General features: G+C 43.3%; 1 protein-coding gene across 1 annotated transcript in view; it reads left to right on the top strand.

The window, feature by feature from the left end:
- The window catches only part of KIAA1549 (KIAA1549 ortholog), a 147,825-nt gene that overhangs the window by 42,810 nt on the left and 88,501 nt on the right, over nucleotides 1–16,514 (top strand). The window lies entirely within an intron of this gene.

The raw sequence follows: 16,514 nt of genomic DNA, 5'->3' as shown, positions 1-16,514 counted from the left end.
AGTTTATAGAAAATTTGAGGGTTAGAAGAACATGCTAAATGACACCATGAGACTCTAGTCAGCCAAATATGGACTATGGGCTGGCTACAGGGACAAATGACCTTTTTCTTTAATAAGTAAATCGTGAGAGCTTAAAAAAAATAAAGAAGGAGGAGGAAACTAGTATAGAGTAAAAGAGACTTAGGAGACATATCACCCAAAGCAGGGTGTGTACCTGGTTTAGATCTTGATTTGAAAAAGGCAGTTGTACAAAAGTATTTTGAGGCCATCAAGGAAAACTAAGTGTGGAATGGGTAATTAGATGATATTAGGAATTATTTTTAATTTTGTTGGCTGTGATAATGATTATGGTTATGGTTTTTTAAAGTCCTTATCAGAGATACCAAAGTATTTATTGGTGAAATGAGTTGTATCTGGGATTTGCTTTACTGTCACTAAAAAAAGAGTGAGCATGGCCAAAAGTTAGCATTGAAGCCTGGTAATGGGTTCTAGTCTTTCAGTTTTTTGGGGGGTATTTCTGAAAATTTCATCATAAAGAGTTCAAAATGCTGAAATTGGTTTGCTGCTGGCATTTAGACACTTCAAATAGCAAAAACAAATATAGAACGCTGCATACTGGTAAAGCCTCAATTTTGGAAAATTGCCTTTTGGCTTATCTACATATTTGGTCTGGTTAGTTTCTCGGCAAATTAGTATTTACATTAACTTCATGTTATTCCTCATCCTGGAGTCCCACGGAGCCCTCAAATAGACTAAGAGAAGTCGTAATTATAGATACTTAGAGAGTTAATGCTATGGATAATTGCTAATCAGTAAGCTCTTCATACCAATAAGCAGGCAGAAGAGGGGGTTTGGGAAAGATTGTCAGTGACTAGAAATAAATTAAGTAAGGATGAGAATAATTTGTGTGCTTGACTGAATTGCATTGTAGAAAAGTGTATGTAAATAGCGCTCTATTTGGTGTGATTGCTAACGGTGGCCCCTTCTGATTGCTGCCCCTTAAATGAACCAGAGTATGGGAGTTGAATTTTGTTTCTCTCTCTCTTCCTTGATGGGGGTCATTTGACCCCCATGATCATCTTTCCACCAGTAATCACCAAATCTTTATCCTCAGTCCAAATTGCTCTTTGGAGCACTAGAATCACATCTCTGCCCACCTGGGGTTGGCTTTGTGCCTTCTGCGCCAGCCTCGCCCGGAGCCGGGTTCCCCTTGTGCTGTGCGCACCAGCTCTCCTGTGCTCAGCTGTGCACACCGGGCTCTCCTCTGTGCTGTGCACACCAGCTATTTTCACATCTGTCTTTCAGTCTTTCCTGCTTCAGGCTTTTGCACGCACCATCCGCTCTGCCTGGAGTGATTTAATCTCCTATGCTTTTTCTCCTGGCTCCTTGTCTTCTAGGTGTTGGCTCAGACACAGCCTCCTCTGAGTCAACTTTCCTGACCTTCGTCCGTCATTCTGGGTCACCAGCACTTTGCTTGTTCCTTAGTGGCCTCCTTAGACCTTTCTTTCTTGCTAGGGTGCTAAGCCAGGAAGGTTGAGGACACAGACTCTTATCTTAAGTGGTGGTGATGAGGATGAAGAGATCTGAGAGTTAACCGGAAGACCGGGACTGAGGGTGGGTGTCAGCTGGCCCCGACGGGGGATCAGGGTTTTCTTAGGGGCCAGTTTGGTACTCAGACGGAGTTGTCTGTAGCGGGCAGTTGAATCTGTGACTCAGAAATCACCTCTGACTTCTTCTTCTCTCTTCCCTCATGCATCCCGCCAGCTGCCAAGTTTTATCATGTTTTACCTTTGTGCGGTCTCTCTGAGTTGTAACTTCTTTCCATTCCTGTGTGATCATGCTCTGCTTACTCTCACCCCGTTGGCTGTGTACCTGAGCTGTGTACCTGATGGATCACTGGTTCCTGCTTCTTTCCACTCTGCCGTGTGATTTTTCTGCAGTGTAACTGAGAAAAAGGCCGCTTTGCTCAAAATACCCACTGGATCCCCATTGTCCACACGGACTTTCTCACATTCCTCAGCCAACTTTTCTAGCATCCTCTCCAACCAGTTGGAGCCACTACCGTTGGTTACGCAAACACATCCCGCATTGTCCAGACATGGAGCCTTTGTCTATGTGGCTGCTTCCAGCCGGAATGGCTCCCCTCTGTCTTTTAAACCTCTTGCTCCCCTTATGATATAAAAGCTTAATTTAGAGCTGAATTAAGGAATTGAGCCTGTAGCATAAGAGCATAAGCTCTTTACTGTTCGTTGGAATTGGACCCACCCAGTGAGGCGGGGATGTCTCCTGGTCACTTAGTTATGGGCTTGTGCATTTGTGTGGAAACTAATGTCTGCTGGCCCCTGTGTTTGGGAGGGAAAGTGCCTCCTCATGCTGAGTCATGGATGTCGTGTGCCACTCCAGGCCTGAGTGTAACCAGAGACGGGAGATTATCTTGAGGCTGACGGTGTCCTTTTCCCTGTTGTTATGGGACTGTGTTTTGAATTAAATTATTTTAGAAACAGATGGCTGACTGAGAATTTTTCGCCTTTGTTCTCAGTGAGCTGAGAGAGTTTGGTTCGGTTTGTTTTTGTTACTTCAAGTGCTGACAGTCTTGCTTTTGCAGGTTGGTAAAAGAGGACTGCGTTTCATTTCGGAAAGAATAAGACAAAGCAACACGACATCTTCCGATAAATACTCTGTCCCATGCTTTGAATCAAGCTGACATTTCAATACCCTTGTCTGCTCAGATGAGAAAATCATGCCAAGAATTAGGGAGTCCCTAAATCCCAACCTGAAGCCTATAGAGTGGCCCCCCCTTATTCACGAGGTATGCGTTCCAAGACCCATTTCTGTGGATGCCTGCAATGGTGGATAGTACCAAACCCTGTATATGCTGTGTTTATTCTTATCAGACATACCTTTGGTAAAGCTTAATTTATAAACGAGCACAGTAAGAGATTGACAACAAGGACTAATAACAAAATAGAACAATTTTAACAATATGCTATAATAGAAGGTGAATCTGCTCTGTCTCTCAAAATATCTTACTATACTGTATTCACTCTGCTTGTGTTGGTATGTGATGACAAAATGCCTACATGACAAGGTGAAGTGAAGTGAATGATGTCACGTTAGGCCGCTGTTGACCTTCTGACCATATGTCAGAAGGAGAATCATGTGCTTCTGGACTGTAGCTAACGGAAGTTGTGGAGGCAAACTACGGATAAGGGATGGGGCACTAAAACTACTGATGTTTTAGCTGTAATAGTATGAAACTTTTTTTTATAATGTTTATTTTTGAGACACAGAGTGGGGGAGGGGCAGAGAGAGAGGGAGGCACAGAGCCCGATGTGGGGCTTGAATCCTCAGACCATGAGATCATGACCTGAGCTGAAGTGGGCTGCTTAACCGACTGAGTTACCCAGCCTCCCCAATAGTATGAATTTTTTAAAAAGCTTTGTGGTACCTTTATTTAGTCTTGAGTGCAGTTGTTGTTTTCTGAAGTTACTAGCTCTCTTCGTGTTTTAGTGAAATCTTAATTGTTATCTGTGTCCCCATCTCCTAGAGGAGGAAATGGAAGATATGACTAATTATAGGGGATTTCTCCAGGGAAGTGAGCAAGTTTGAGATAGAATGGGACCCGCTTCTATTCTCTGTGGAATGTTCTGGAGCTTTTGGCCCTGTTGTCTCCTTCTCTGACGGGGATCATATTATACCAGTGTTGAAGGGCCGTGCTTTTTATTGGCTAAAACCAAACCCCCCCCCCACCCCCCGCCACTGATGTAGTGGCCATTTATCATTTTGGGAAGCTGCCTTTTCCCTTTTCAGGAAGTCTTTCATTGTGAGAGGGTCAGAGGACTGCAGGGTTGATGGGCAATGTGGCATGTGATTTAGGCATGGACGGTGGGACCCTCCCAGCTAGACTTTGAATTTTGCAGAAGTTTTGCCATGAAGTAGAAGAGTTGGGGGATGGGCGAGGGCGGTGGCCGTCCATTGGCAGCTGTGCCCGCAGAGTTCCAGCGTGTGTCGTCAGTGGACGCTGTCTGTGGCAGGCTTCTCTGCTGCCCGGTCGCACTTGGCTTTTGTGTCTCTTCTGAAATTGAGCCCCTTGTCCATTCTGTGGGCCCTCTGGTATTCTTCCATTGATTTCCCCTCCTGCTTATGTGGCCAGAATTGTTTCTGTTGCAAACAACAGAAAACCCCGACAGGGAAAACCTATAGCGTGAGCACAGGGTCATATTTCAGGCCTGCACACAGAGAGTCAACACTTGAATGCTCGTTTTTCAGGTAGTGATTTTCAGGAACTCTATATCTTATTAGCTGAAGACGGAACTGAGACCCAGGAATGTGAACTGAGTTACTCAAAGTCGGCAGTTAATTGGAGCACCTGGGTGGTTCAGTTGGCTGAGCGTCCGACTTTGGCTCAGGTCATGATCTCACGGTTCATGAGTTCAAGCCCTGTGTTGGGCTCGCTGCTGTCAGCACAAAGCCCACTTTAGATCCTCTGTCCCCTTCTCTCTGCCACTCCCCCACTTGTGCTCTCTCAAAAATAAATACCAAAAAAAAGAAAAAAAGTTGGCAATTAACTGTGGTAGACAAGGGTAGGGCCCAAAGCCTGTAGGCTCCTGTCTCCGGTAATCCCTACTCCATCCTAGTGCCTCTTGTTAGAGTTGGGAATGAAAGGTGTTGTCTTAGTCACTTGGGCCGTTAAAACGAAGTGTCACAGACTTCAGGGCTTAAACAACAGACCTTAATTTTCTTATGGTTCTGGAGGCCGCAAGTCCAAGATCGAGGTGCCAGCGGGGGTGGTCTCTGGTGAGGCCTCTATCTGCTTCCAGATGGTGCCTTCCTGCTGTGTTCTTACGTGGCTGTTTCTCTGTGCCAGTGCTCCAGGAGTGTGAGCTCTGGTGTCTCCCCCTCTTCTTACGAGGAGGCCCTGTTGGATCAGGGCCCGACTTGTATGACCTCATTTAACCATGTCTCCCTCTGGAAAGGCCCTGTCTCCAAATACAGCCTCACTGGGGGGTTAGACCTTCAACATACGGATTTTTATGGTGGGGTGGGTGATGTAATTTAGTCCACAACAGATGTGAACTATGGGAATATAGGCATTTTAATGTTGCCTGTGACTTAATAAAAGTTGAACAACAAAAGATGTCACAGGAAGATTTCTAAAAGAAATTTTACATAGTCTGAGATCTTCAAACACTGGGGCTATGCCGTTGGGTACTGCCATTCACTCTGAGGTTGATACTTTTCTTTGCAGAGAGGTCATCAGCCATTGTTCTTTGGGTAAGGCCCCACATCGAAATGTAGGCTGAAAGGCTGATTTGGGAACAGCATGGGACACGGAGAACCTCCTTTCTGTTTTAGACTGTGGCTCCTTGGTAGAGCCTGGCCATGTTGTTTATGTCTGTAGGCAGCCCTGCTCCCCGCTCCGTGTCGACTTCACACATTCTCCAGTGTGCTCTGCCCCGTCCTTCCTCTGACCAAAATTCCCTCCTGTTCTCACCAGCATGTGTGCACAGAGGCCCTGTCTCTGCACTGCCCTTCTCAGTCTGTCCTCCAATTGAGGATCAAAGGCCAGTTCCCCTCTGGTTGCCATTTCTTCTTCCTCCTCTCCCACCTGGGTTCCTCACTTATCCACTGCATCTTCCATCTCTTCCTCTCTTCTGGATTGTTCCATTGGTATTGCTCTAGCCCAGTACCTTTCAAAGAAAAGTCCCTGTACTTACAGTAGAATTACCCATGGCGTTGGTTCAAAACGTTGATTCTGAAATAAGAACAGCAGCAAACACAAGCACACCCCAATTCCTAAGCCCCCCGCCCCATCTACTGAATGACAACCTGAATTTAGCTTTTATTTTCAAACAATCCTAGACATATAACAAAGTTAAAAAATTAATACACAGAGTTCCCATAGACCTTTAATTAGCTTTCCCTAATGTTAGAATCTTAGATCATCTTAGTAGAGTTATCAAAGTGAAGAAATTAACCCTGGTACAATTCTGTTAACTCGACTACAGACTTTACAGGATTTCACCAGTTTTCTCCCTTCTGTTTTGGAATCCAATCCAGAATCCCAAATTGCATTTGGTTGTCACATCTCCTTAGTCTTCTCTAGTCTATGACCGTTCCTCAGTCTTTCCTTGTCTTTTATGACTTTGAGGTCTTTGAAGAGTCAGGTCTTTAATAGAATGCCTTTGGGTTTGCCTGATGTTTTCTCTTGATTGGGTGACATTTTGCATTTTTAGAAGCCTGCATCTTTATTGAGCTCCTCGGTGATTCTTACCTATTATCTGAGAACCAGACACCTTTCCCTGGGCCCTTCTGGTTGTCATCTTGTTCCTCTCCTGCCCTGTACAGCTAAACCTCCCCCAAATGTTGCTGCACATATTCCCCATTACATCACCTGTCAGTCACTTTTCAACCCACGGCAACCTGACTTCTGCCACCACAAGGCTAAAGAGACCTATTGTCACATCTAGGGGGTGCTTCCCAGCTTTCCTTTTCTTGACCTCTCTGGGTCATCCAGACCCCTTCCTGACTCCTAAACTCTTTTTCTGTTTGCTTGTCATCTCATATTCCTGGTTCTCCCTGCTTCTCAGATTTCTCCTTCTTACTTTTGCAGGTTTATCTCTGGGCTCACATATCCGTTTGCAAACTTGATATCTCCATGTGGATTTCTCTAAAAAAAAAAAAAAAAAAAAAAAAAAATCTCAGGCTAGTGCTCTCACACTTTCACGGGCACACGAATCACTTGGAATCTTGTTGAAAGCAGTTTGTGAACTAGTAGTGTCTTGATGGGCCAGAGAGTTTGTATTTCTGAAACACCCCGGCTGATGCTGATGGTCTCCTGGCCCCACTGAGTAGCAGAGTTCTGAAAAGACGACTCTGATGTGAGCCACTGTCTTCTCAAGCTTCAACTGCTGTGACCATATAACCAGTCTCTCCACATCTCCTCTTGCCTCCTTTTAACCTGTTCTTCATACTACAGCAGGAGGGATTTTTAACCACCATTCTGATCATGTCATGCATCTAAATGCCTTCAATGCTCCCATTGGAACGCAATCCTCCCATTGTGTTTGCTAAATTGTTATCTGCAACATCATGGCTTCCAAGCCTTGAATGTTCTGATCCCCTAACTCCCTTTAACCTTGTCTTTGGGCACTTTTTCCTTCCTTCCTTCCTTCCTTCCTTCCTTCCTTCCTTCCTTCCTTCCCTCCCTCCCTCCCTCCCTCCCTCCCTCCCTCTCAGACATACTGGTCTTCTCTGTGTTCTTCAGTGGGCTGCATTACCAGTTCTGTCCCCACCCGCCCCACCCCACTGGACCTTGTACAGATCCCACATCCTCTGCCCAGATGGTACTGTGCAATGAGCTGGCCTGCAAACTCTTGTCTTCCATCCAAGATGAGATAAGGAACTCAGACCAGAGCATAAATTGACCACTTGCAGAGCATGCTTTCTGGTTCAGCTGACATATTTTTGTAGCACGACCTACTCTCTGAAGAATCAATGCATTGAGTTATATCCTGGCTCAAGCACCTTATTTCATCGCAGGCCAATAACGCAAAGTGCAACTGCTTTGAGTGACATCGGTCTGGGATACTCTTGTCCATGCTCACATTATGTACATGTACACACACACACACACACACACACACACACACACACACTTGCATGCACATACTTTACACCTCCAGGCACACGTGGCTTTAAGTGAGAAAGGCAAAACTTTAAAACCTTTGTATGACAATATAAGACTATTGTTATGGCTTTTGATGTAGGGAACGATTTCTAAAACCTTCTGTCTTAAGACCAATGCACGTGAGTCTCAAACAGTAACAGAAAAGATTGGTAAATTTGACCATATTAAAATTGAGAACTTCTGTTCATCAAAAGGCCACATAAAGAGAATCAGTCAACAAGCCACAAACTGGGAGAAGTTATAACTGACATAGTATTATGTATTCAGAATGTATTAAAAATGCCTGAGAAGGGGGCACCTGGGTGGCTCTGTTGGTTAAGCATCTGACTTCGGCTCAGGTCATGATCTCATCGTCCGTGGGTTCAAGACCTGCTCCAGGCTTTGGATTCTGTGTCTCCCTCTCTCTCTGCCCCTCCCCGCTTGTGCTCTGTCTCTGTCTTTCGAAAATCAATAAAGCGTTAAAAAAAAAAAAAAAGAAAAAGACAGGCAACCCAATAGCAAAATGGGCAGTAGAATTGAAAAGACAGTAGAAGAGGCAACACCAATGTCTGTTGTAATCAGGGAAATGCAAATTAAAACCTTAAAACCTTTCACATCAGCCAGATTAGTAAAAACATGAATGGCCAGGAATGTTTAAGTATGAGTAAGAATTTGCAGGATCAAGAGTGGGATTATAAATTGATTCAACTGCTTTGAAAGATTATTTGGCATCATTTAGTAAAGTTTCAGATGAACATCTCCTCTGACCCAGTAGTTCTATTCTCGTGCGTGCATATGTACACAACACATCAACACCCATACACATACACATGCGTGTGCACATGCGTATACATTCTCAAAAGGCAAGTGCACACGTACAAGCATACCTATTCACACACATACATGTACACACACGTACTCACGTGAACATCTATACTTTATGTATACATTTGTGTACCAAATGATGGGTAAGAAAATTCATATCAGAACTGTTTGTAGGGGTGCCTGGGTGGCTCAGTTGGTTGAACATCCGACTCTTGATTTTTGGCTCAGGTCATGATCTCAAGTTTTATGAGTTCAAGCTCCACACTGAGGTCTGCGCTGACAACATGGAGCCTGCTTGGGATTCTCTCTCTCTCTCTCTCTCTCTCTCTCTCTCTCTCTCTCTCTCTCTCGGCCTCCCCCGTGTATACACACACACACACACACACACACACTCTCTCTCTCTCTCTCTCTCAAATAAACTTAAAAAAAAGTTTGTAATAACAAAATTGACAGTGGTCCAGCTGTATATCAACAATACATGGTTAAATTTTAGTATGTCCGTACAATGGAATTCATGTACATGCGAAAAAACTACATGCGAAAAAAGTACACTTGGATGAATCTAAAAAAATATGCAGTGAAAAATAAGTTGTAGCAGAATACATGCAATATAACACCATTTTGATAAAGTTTGAAAACGCTCAAAGCTGGAGAATATATTCTATTTACGGATACACACATGTGAAAAGACTAGAAAGAAAAGCAAGGCTGTGAGAAAGGCAGAGTTCAAGAGTGACTCTCTCAGTGGAAGGGAAGGGGTTGGGAGGGGTCCCCAGGGGATGCCAGAGGGAAAGGGTAATCTTTTTACTTAAACTAGGTGATGGGATCTCAAGTCATCTTTGTACTATTACCTGTATACCTGGCAAATATGTTTTTATAAGTAGTATTTCTTATCTACCTGATAATTTGATGAAAAAAAAAACAAAACAGGACCAGTTGGAGGAGAGAGTAATCTGGCAGAAGGTATTCGTGTACAGTTGGGTTCTGAGAAAGAAAGTGAAAAAAGATCCTGTTTTCTAAACTACGGAGAAGAGTGGGAAGGGGGAAGGATGATTTTATTTTTTTAATTTTTTTTTTTTAACGTTTATTTATTTTTGGGACAGAGAGAGACAGAGCATGAACGGGGGAGGGGCAGAGAGAGAGGGAGACACAGAATCGGAAACAGGCTCCAGGCTCTGAGCCATCAGCCCAGAGCCCGACGCGGGGCTCGAACTCACGGACCGTGAGATCGTGACCTGGCTGAAGTTGGACGCTTAACCGACTGCGCCACCCAGGCGCCCCATGATTTTAATAATGGCACTAAAATCATCATTAGGACAACCTGGGGACTACAAGAAGAATAAAAGTTGCTAACTATTGACCAAATTGGGTAGTGGTTAGATGATCTGCTTTTCTTGTTAAACTCTTGGAAACTCCAGGGGGCTCTCGTTTGGTAGTAGGCTGAATGTCTACACAGGGTTGAGATGACTCCTCCCGTTTTGAAAACTCCACAATTTCACACAGAAGCAGAAGTAATCGATCACAAGTGTTTGGATTAAAGCTCTTCAGAGATTTTTGCCACTGGGTTTCCCAGGCTAGCCCTCAGAGGGTGTTTTGTTTTCGTAACACCCTTGCCTGTACCTGAGAGCTGTCCCCAGGTGGACGGTGTGGCTCCTCACAGCTCCAAAGGCAAGCCTCTGCATGGGTTTCAGCAGCACAGAATTTAGCCTGTGCTTTCGGCTCCTTTCCAGTATAATAGAAGTTAGCGTGTTTTCCAGTGTCATTTCCTCACTAGTAATTGTAATTAAACGGACTGGTTTGACTGAATGTGCTGTGGCATTTGAGGAGTATTCAGTCACTGAGAATTTATGAACCTGCCTTTCTAGGCTGCCGTACGGCCCGGGTGCTATTTTAAGCAAGTCAGCTTAAACTCTTTGAGCCTCCTTTGCAACATGATCGGATTGGCTAGGGTCTTAATGATCCATTCAGGTTGGAAAGTCCATGACTTCATGATCGACTATCATATTTGGGAGATGATTTCCAGATAGAACAATGTGATTAAAAAGAAAAAACAAAAAACCCACCAAATTATCTTGCTTATCTTGTAAGAGTAAGACCATCAAGTTCCTAGAGATGGGCATCTCCCTCATGGATTTCTAAAAAAGTTTTTTAAGAGCTTCATAAATATGTGTTTTCAAAAGATTTTGTGTTTTCAAAGAGCAGTTTTAGGTTCACTGAACAGGAAAATTGAGCAGAAGGTGTAATTTCCCATATGTCCCCTGTCCCCACACATGCATAGCCTCCCCCATTATCAGCATCCCCACCAAATGACACCTTTGTTACAATTCATGAACCTACATTGACAAATCATTTGTCACAGTCCAGAGTTTACCATAGGGTTCGCTCTTGCTGTTGTGCATTCTGTGGGTTTGCCTTGTGAATTAAAAAAAATTTTTTTTAATGCTTATTTTTGAGAGAGAGAGATCAGGAGAGGGGCAGAGAGAGAGGGAGACACAGAATCCAAAGCAGGCTCCAGGCTCCGATCCGTCAGCACAGAGCCCGATGTGGGGCTCGAACCCACGAACTGGGAGATCATGACTTGAGCCGAAGTGAGAGACTTACCTGACTGAGCCACCCAGGCGCCCCAGCCTTGTGAATTTTTAAGCACCATGACTCAGCACTGGCACTAGGGCAGTCCCTACTCTTGTTACCTACAGCACGGTGAGATCCCAGCCCAGGTTGAGTGAGGCACAAGGTAGGCACCTAGTAGGTATGTGTTGTGTGGTCTCCGTGGCAGAAGGTGTCTCGACACCGGCTGTTCAGTGTGATTGCAGATCTGGCACCACCTGAGAGCCACACGGAAGCTCAGCGCCCACCCCAGCCCCGCGGGACGGTGCCCGCATCTTAACAAGACCCCCACGTCATTTGGGTGCGTGACGAGTGAGGAGCACTGGTGTCTCCCCAGCCCCTTCCTTTCTCTCTGTCATCACAGAGACAGCCTTTCACTCTGGTGAACTAACGCTTTAGAGCTTGAAAATTGATCTCCAGGGCTTGAAATTCGAGTCTGTGAAGCCTTTTCTGCTGGGAGAGCCTCGCTTGGGTTTTCTAACCTCTTCCTGAATTAACCATAGAAGTAATTCCCGTGGCATTTCAGCTGCTGTCTCTTTCAGAGCTGGCTTCTCCTCTCCTGGGGCTTGGCCAAAAAGAAGAGAGCTTGGCACACGTCACATTTCTTAGAAGTGTTTGTTCCTCTTTTTTACTATCTGGTGAATTTTTCATCTTTTTGACCGCTTTGCTTTCCCTCTTCTGTGTCCTTTGTGAATAGAGTTGATGGAATTCTAATTTACATCAGATACTTGGGCTCATAAATTAGCCACAAAATGTTGCTTTTCTTCACTTTTTTTTTTTTAAAGTTTTTTATTTATTTTGAGAAAGAGGGAGAGAGCACGCATACAAGCAGGGGAGGGACAGAAAGAGAAAGGGAGAGGAGAGAATCTCAAGCGGGCTCTGTGCTGAAAGCAAAGAGCCTGACTCAGGGCTCTGTCTCATGAACTGTGAGATCATGACCTGAACCGAAATCAAGAGTCAGATGCTCAACTCACCGAGACACGCAGACACCCCTTTTCGTTACTGTTTTATCCCCGCTAGTGTATTTTCAAACATGTTTCTGATTCATTTTAAAAGGGATCTTGCTGTCTATTCAGATCTTATATTTCAAAGTAAATTATAGCAGAGTTTTAAAGCACATAAAATGGTCTGTCCTTAGAAAAACCTTAATATCTATGTGCTTCGTAGTTGGATAGAATGTTGATTTTATTACTTCTTAGATTTATAACCATTTAACCTTTATTGTGGAAAAGTACAGCCTCTACTTACTTCACCAGAGTTGTGGGAAGTATCAGGATTACTTTTACCCATGCTTGGAATGGGATAGGTAAATAGTAAAAGTGCATAGACAAGAAATCCTAGAGCCAGGTTGTAAGGAAGACAGCAAATGCCTAACAGTATTGAAATCTCTAATATTATTTTTTATTGTATGATTTATTATTTTTTATTGTTTATTTATTAAAATTTTTTTTAACATTTATTTTTTGAGAGAGAGCGCGAGTGGGGAAGGAGCAGAGAGAGAGGGAGACACAGAATCTGAAGCTCCGAGCCATAAGCACAGAGGCCGACTCGGGGCTTGAATCCATGAACCGTGAGATCATGACCCGAGCGGACGCTCAACCGGCTGAGCCACCCAGAAGCCCCTAATAAACGATACTCTCATATTTTATTTATTTTATTTTATTTTATTCTATTATTTTATTTTATTAAAAAAATTTTTTTAATATGAAATTTATTGTCAAACTGGTTTCCATACAACACCCAGTGTTCATCCCAAAAGGTGCCCTCCTCAATACCTATCACCCACCCTCCTCTCCCTCTCACCCCCCATCAACCCTCAGCTTGTTCTCAGTTTTTAAGAGTCTCTTATGCTTTGGCTCTCTCCCTCTCTAACCACTTTTTTTTTTCTTCCCCTCCCCCATGGACTTCTGTTAAGTTTCTCAGGATCCACCTAAGAGTGAAAACATATGGTATCTGTCTTTCTCTGTATGACTTATTTCGTTAGCATAACACTCTCCAGTTCCATCCACGTTGCTACAAAGGGCCGTATTTCATTCTTTCTCATTGCCACGTAGTACTCCATTGTGTATATAAACCACAATTTCTTTATCCATTTGTCAGTTGATGGACATTTAGGCTCTTTCCATAATTTGGCTATTGTTGAGAGTGCTGAATAGTCACATTTTTAAAAGTCACATTACATAGAAAGGAGTGTGACCCTTTAAACAGCTTATATCTGGTGTAATTTTGTGACATTCACATGCTGGTGGAGCCAGCTAGAAATATTTTATCTAAATAAATAGATGACTAAATATCATTTACTAATTTTAGTGAATACGCACAAAATCTGTTCACAGGATTTTGTCTTGGTCTTGATTTCCATTTCTGCCGATGAGTCACAGATATCTCTGAATGCCCTCTCTCAGCTTCTGTGTGATTGTAATAAACTATTTTGATTCTGTAATACATGTTTTTTAACCTCACAAATTACATAGTAGTAGTGTTGTCCATTTATACCACCAGTATTTGTTTAGATTTAGCCATATCTTTATCATTTATTTATCCTCTGTTCTTTCTTCTCAGATCTTCCGTCTGGGATAATTACCTTTCCCCTGGAAGTATATCCTTGTTTAGGGAGGTTCCTCTACTGAAGGTCTTCTGTTGGTATTACCACTTTTGGTTTATCTGAAAATGTCCCTAATTTAACAAATAGAAAGTAGTAGTTATTCAAATCTAAGATGTCGGATATTTTCTCTTTGCACTTTCAAGATTTTCCTCATTATCACTTGGCTCCTAGTTCTCGGAAGGGGTTACCTGATGGTGTAATTGCCAGTATTTTTCTCTGGTTCATTTACAGTTTCTCTCTGTCTTTGGTGTTCTGTGGTGTCATCATGTGTGTAGGTGTGAATTTTTACAAAATTCACCTGACTTGGAATTTCTTGGTTTTCTTGAATTGAAGGATTCATGTCTCTTACTAATTTTGGACAGTTTTTAGCACCGTTTCTTCAAATACTGTCTCTACCCATCTCCCTCTATTATTTCTTTTAAAAACTTGGATCAAATGTATGTTGGACTGTGTCATTCTATCTTCCATACTTCTTCTCTTTTTTATATTTCTCACCTTTCTGTTTCTCTGTACTCCCTTCTGCATAGTTTTCACATCTATCTTCCAGTTCACTAAATCTCTCTTTAGCTATATCTAAATTGCTATGTAAAAAAAAAAATTAATGTTTATTTACTTTGGAGAGAGAGAGTGTGAGTGGGGAGTGGAAGAGGGAGAGAGAGGGAGGGAGGGAGGGAGAGAGAGAGAGAGAGAGAGAGAACCGAAAGCAGGCTCTGTGCTGACAGCACAATGCGGGGCTCAGAATCCCAAACTGTGAGATTGTGACCTGAGCCAAAGTCAGATACTCAACCAACTAGGCCACCCAGGGGCCCCTCTAAATTGCTATTTTGTATATTGCATATTGAGTTTCAAAATTTTAACTATTAAAATTTTTAAATTTGTTTAATCTCTATACCTAGTGTGGGGCTTGAACTCTCGACCCTGAGATCAGGAGTTGCATGCTCCTCTGAGTCAGCCGGTGTCTCTTTGTTTTTTCATTTCTAAGTATTCTTTTAATTATTTTTCAAATCTTTCTGGCCATTTTTACAGTCTCTTGCTCCTTACTCATGTTTTCAGTCTCCTCTTTATTATTTTAAGTGGATTAAACATACTTTAAAAAACGTATCCCACATTCCAGTATCTAAAGTCTTTACAGCTCCAACACTATTTCTGTGGGCTTCTCTTGACCTTTTTTCATAGTACCTTATTTCTATACATGTTTTGTAATTTTAAATGTAGCACTCATATTTATTGTAACTCTAGCTACACGAATACTTTGATGCCTGCTCTGTGAGTGTTCTTCTAGAGATGATTTATGTTAACCTCTGATAGGCGTTGGAGAGTCATGATTCTAAACATACAATTTTTAGGACCATGCAAGTAATAAAGATTCCAAAGTTGAGAGGACATTTTATAAAATATCTACATAAAGTCAAGGTTGAGACAGATATTTTTTCTTGCTGTTCTCGGAGAGGTGGCTGTTTTTCTTCCTAATTCACTCTTGCCCGGAGAGTATGGTCCTTCTCAGGTCTCACCTTTTTGGAGATGGTCTTCATTTGTGTTCTTTACCTGTTCAGACCCAACACTCGTCCCTTATTCCCCCGTGTCTAAGTGTCCCTCTATCTGAGGCTCTCTGGTCCAGTGTCCCTCTCTCCAGTGACTGCAGTGCTTGATGACTACTCCAACTCCTCCTTTGTTCCTGTGTACGGCACACGTCCCTTATCGCCTTGCAGGCTCATCTAGTCACGTAAAAAGATGTTTTCGAACATTTAGTAAGCATAAGTCAGTGTTATGATGTGAGAAGACATCGAGATCTCCAGTCTGCCCTAGTGCCAGGAATAGAACAGAAACAATTTACTTTAAGAAATAAAAAGGTCAAGTTCAAGATTGTCTCTAAACGATTCACACGCTCATGTTCTGATAGACTGTTTGGACAAGCAAGAGGAGGGTCTTGTTATGGGTCATGATAGCTGCTCAGTCCTCAGCCTGTGCTTCAGTGGACATACCATGTGCTCTGGGCCTTCATTAGGGGCCTGGGCCAGTACATATCCTGCCTCTCTGTATCCGAATTATAGGTGGAGACACCTCAGCCACGTCCATGATCAAGACAGCTGTCACAAGGTAAAGAATACGAAAGTTTTGAGAGGAAGATAAGATGTTGTGGTGGGCACATAACAGAACTTGGTTCTCAGACACCATTCCTTCCTTCCTTCCTTCCTTCTTTCCTTCCTTCCTTCCTTCCTGCATGCATTCATGCATTCATGCATTCATTCATTCATTTAGCAGACATGTATTGAGCTCTGACTATATGTCAGTCACTGTGCTAGGCACTGGGAAGGCAGATCAACTGTCCTTGTCTTCAGGAAGCTCGCAGTGTAATGAGCAGACAGTTAATTGAAGTGAGGCCTGCTAAGGGATACGACAGGTAAGAAGCCTTGGGAGAGGCACTCACTCCACTTTAGAGCATTGAAGGAGGAGGCAGTATCTGTGTTGCATCTGCAGGGCCAGTAGGAATAATCCCGGTGGAGAGCCGGGGAAGGGCATCCCAGGCAGAGGGACAAGAATGTGCAGAAATCCCTAAGCCAGAGGGAGTTTGGATGGGCCAGAGCGTAGTCAGGAAGGTGTGAGAGTGGAACAGGGAATGATGGGAGCCAAGCCTGGAGGGAGTCTGGGGCCTTGGTGTGGGTGGCCCTAAACTAGGATCTTTTGAACTCTCTTACCTGTGTAGAGAGTGATGCTTTCAGGGTTCTCGTGTTCATTTCTCTTGAGAGCCGGCTCTTGTGGAAGAGAAGGAATGTGGGCTTGGAATTCAAGGCAGGCTTCTCTTGAGGT

The sequence above is a fragment of the Lynx rufus genome, unplaced genomic scaffold (assembly GCF_022079265.1).
Source record: "Lynx rufus isolate CCGP_SWC_20201006 ecotype Redwood Valley unplaced genomic scaffold, mLynRuf1.p SCAF_4, whole genome shotgun sequence".
NCBI classification, from domain to species: domain Eukaryota; kingdom Metazoa; phylum Chordata; class Mammalia; order Carnivora; family Felidae; genus Lynx; species Lynx rufus.
This window is presented reverse-complemented; position numbering and strand designations above follow the sequence as displayed.